We start from the raw sequence: 4,287 nt of genomic DNA, 5'->3' as shown, positions 1-4,287 counted from the left end.
AAATCACTCCGTAGAAACTTGAAAGAAAGACATGCACGCAATCAAACACACGCACACACACACAGTAATAATAATAATTAAAAAACTTTGTTTCTTTGTTTGTTTATTTATCCATACCTTACATTGACATTGCATATACATGGCTTGAATTCTTGAACAAAGGAACTTAAAACTATGGACACTAGTCGTCTATACTAGGCCGAGCCTGTATCTTAGACGACAGTATCTTCCCACTATGTTTTTAATACAATTTAGTACAATATATCAAGACAGTATATCGTGAAATGTATACACTATTTCATACTTAAACATACAATTTTAATACGAAATAGTACAAGCGTGCGTAAGGTAACAATATAATAATTACATTAAAAGTTTGTGGGCAAGACGGGTCTTTCATCAGTCAAGATTTTATGACATCTAAACATCTAGACCACACATTTATCGCAAGATTCATTAGATGGAGCAATCAATCTTAATATCTCACTTCCTATCCTACTTTATAATTATAAAGTGAAAAGTTTTTATAAAAATGTGTAGATGTATCTTTATTCCGCTTTCACAGAAAAAACTGCTGATAGGATCAGTATGAATTTTGTTTAAGTAATAGATTCTATTTTGGACTTTTTACTCGGTTAGTGTAAAATGAAGTAGATATTATTTCATAAAGTCCAGAGAAGCGTTCAGGTAAAAATAAATCGCTTCTTAGAAATGTGTAAATTGTGGATATTCCTTGGCATTAAACCAAGACCTATGTCACAATAAAAACCAACATAAGTTGATCATGATTGATTATTTAAGTAAACAAATTATGTAATAAAACACATTCAAAACATTTATAACACTTTCTTAGACAAGATCTGCAAGTAGCATCCTTTTTCACTGGGAAATTTTAATAAAACTAATTATCAAAGTGACAAACAAAAATGAATACCGTAATGTCCACCCGAGCGCAGTCGCGGGCACCAGCTAGTTAACTAATACACAAATACACCCAGAAAATACAAATACAAGTGTTGTATGTGCCTCGTCGTATTAATTTGTAACGCCTTAGGCTGCTTCTCAAGCGCAATTCACCTTAAATGTATTCCTAGAATAGTGGATAACTTTTTTCAAAATAATATTATATCTTTATACATATACCTACGAGCGAAAGTGTCTATATCATTTAACACTATCTGATTTTTTGATAAGATTAGAATTATTATTTTGGGATGTAAAGTACAGATTTGAGTTATGTTTTTTTTATTTAAAAAAAGGAAAAGCTTAACATTTTCAGTAATTTTATTTGCCTATAAAATTTTAAGATAATTTGTTTGTACAACCCAAATCTCGTATTTTGGTAATATAGGGTATGTACCATTTTAATAAATGAACCGACTAATTAAAAAATTATTTATAGTGTTTGAATATACATCTATATATTATATATAAGTTAGTTATTTCCACGATTATGTGAGACATTGATTTAATTGAAATTTTTGAAATCGACATGGGAACAGAATATTTAAATCTTACTATAATAAATTTGTATAATTAATTCAAGACAATAACTTTCTGTATGTCTAATTATTTGTAGTGCGCAACGCATAACTGGATATCAAAATGAAAATATTCAAATTTACTTATTAAATATTTATTACTTCAAATCTAAAAATTTTTGGGCTTTTGACTCGTGTAATTGCAACGCCCATATAACCTAAGATTATGTTATATTTCCAAGTGTACCATTTGTACTGACATGTGCATATTATAAAAAACATGGGCATTACAAATAGATCCTGAAAATTTATTTCTTTCTGTAGTTGTCGATCATAATTCTATTACGTCTTAAGGTTCTAATTGCCAAATTCACATTTTCCGTAAATTTTATGCAGAAAATATTCACTACATGTATGCGATTTATATTCGTTTCAGATTTAAGAGCATGCCATAAAATCTCAAACGATGAGCAACAAAACAGTAGGGTAAAGTTCTGTGTCGGTGTGGAAGTAATTCTCATGAGAAATTAACTGTTCCATTAGTTTTAATTCACTCGACGGCCGCGCTTCATTATTTCAGCTGTTTTCGTATAAAAATCCTCTAAAACATTGCAACTGTGTTCAATTGCAAAATAAAATTGAGATATGGAGTGTAAACCGCAATTTTACGCGGAGATGAAGCTATTGTCTGTATCGCATTCGCCGCAGTGTGAAAAATTTTAGAACACGTTATTTGAATATTAGATTTTGAAATTGTAGTTAACTTTTATATATTTTTTAAAATGCATTTCACATTTGATTTAATTTTTCGGTGGGATTCAAGGCCTTTAAATATATATATCGTCTCAATAAAGTCGGGGAATCTTTTTCGTAAAAAATAATTATTGAAAGCTATAGTAAATATTTAAACGGTGTGAAAATAAAAATGTAATTAATAGTTGAGTATTTATAATTTTGTAATTACTTGAGTTTTTCTACAAATCTTAACAAAGTATATATCTAGTGGATCTTAAAATTAAGCAATCTGAGAAAGCAATGAAGGAGACTTGCTTATTTTCTGTACATTACAGAGAAACCCCGTATAAGTTCTTTCATTTCATTAAGCGAACTTCTGAGCAGGTCTCATTACTCGGGTAAGGGATGTCTAACTGCGCCTCAGCCGGGCATCGAGTAAGTTTACGACGAGCAAGCAATATTGTGCGTACGACTTAATGAAAAGGAAACAGCCGCAAAATTGCACACGCAAAGAAAAACAGCGAAAATAGGTGACCTTTCAAATGAATTTTCTCAAAATAAATTGAAATAATCCCTTACGGATTGCAGAAAAACACTTACTCCTCAAATTTTCAATTAATCGTTTCTTTATTTATCAAAGGCGCAAATAAAAAGGTCAAATTAACTTCGTCGAGCGGATCAAATACATCAGACGAAAGTCGTTTTAACTATCAATTTGTATCAATGGAATATGAAACGAAATGGTGAAAAGCGTTTCGTGGCAAAGTAAACAGAAATCTCTTCGAGGCGAAATCGTTTTATAAAATAAAGTAAGTCCAATAATTCAACACTTCGTCGCTCCTTAGAGAGCGGGAGGTACAAAATGGAGAAAAACGTCTCTAATTCAGTTTGCTCCCGTTGAACGGTACTCTGAAGCCACTAGGTCTTTACGCCGAGAGGGGCAGGAAATAATATCTATCGGCGAACGAGACTTACCGCCAGCCCTTTGAAAACCAACTTTACTTAAGCCACGATTCAATAAAAAGTGTCTTATTTATTCAAGCATTTGCAAATGATACTTTAAAGAGATTTTAACACAAATGATAGCACATTAAGAGAGCCGATGTTCACTGCAATTAGAAAGTCATTAGTATTATATTAACAAGTGATAGTAACAAATTAATTATTGTTTAATAAGAAAATATGTCTAATGTCGTACGAATGTTTTTATAATAAACTATCTACGTGTGAAACTGAATACAAATTCAGGAATATCGATTTCAATTTTTCTATATTAGAGCAAACAGAGGATGTTTGAACTATTACTGAATAAACTATATTAATTAGTCCAACTACAATAGAAAGATACATATATAATCTCGTAACTATTATATTGATTTTTGATGGGTATCAAAACAACCTGAAAATCGCTGTTTTAACTGTAAAATAAATTTAAACCGATTCACTGTTCAAGCTCAAATAAAGGCTTTATTCTGTTTGAGTTATTTATATTCCTCGTTCAAGTTTAATAAATTATAGTCCTTAAAGGCAGCACGGTCTCTCGTATATAGTAATATATAAATATAGCCAAAAGGAAATGAAATATTTATTTTCGAGGAACTGATCTAAACGTTCTGCTTGCTCGACGACGTCTGAATCGAACTTGCTTATTTGAACCTACGTGAAGGTTGAATACAAGACGAATCGTACAACATTATCTACAGCAGCATTCTCGGGCTAGTTAGCTTCTTGTTCCAAGAGGAAACTTGTCTACGTCGGGCTCAGAAAGGCGTGGGAGGGCACGACGCTTTCATGCAACCGCCAAGCAAATTGTACCCTACCCTTCAGATTGATTATTCTCTCCCCGGCTATATGAATAGTGGAGTGAAGATTTTGAAACAAAGCAGTACCCGTTTTAGTTTTCAATTTACTTTTGCAACAGTGACTTATCTTGAATGCCAAGCTCTGTTATGCATCCGTAAAGTTTCTGTTGCGCTACTTGTAAATGAGTTTATTTAGACTCGTACTTTATGATGAACACACTATTTTAAAGCTATTAAAACAGCATTTTGTTACTCTTAAAAGTTGTAGT

This window comes from Zerene cesonia, chromosome 15 (genome assembly GCF_012273895.1).
Source record: "Zerene cesonia ecotype Mississippi chromosome 15, Zerene_cesonia_1.1, whole genome shotgun sequence".
Lineage (NCBI taxonomy): Eukaryota > Metazoa > Arthropoda > Insecta > Lepidoptera > Pieridae > Zerene > Zerene cesonia.
This window is presented reverse-complemented; position numbering follows the sequence as displayed.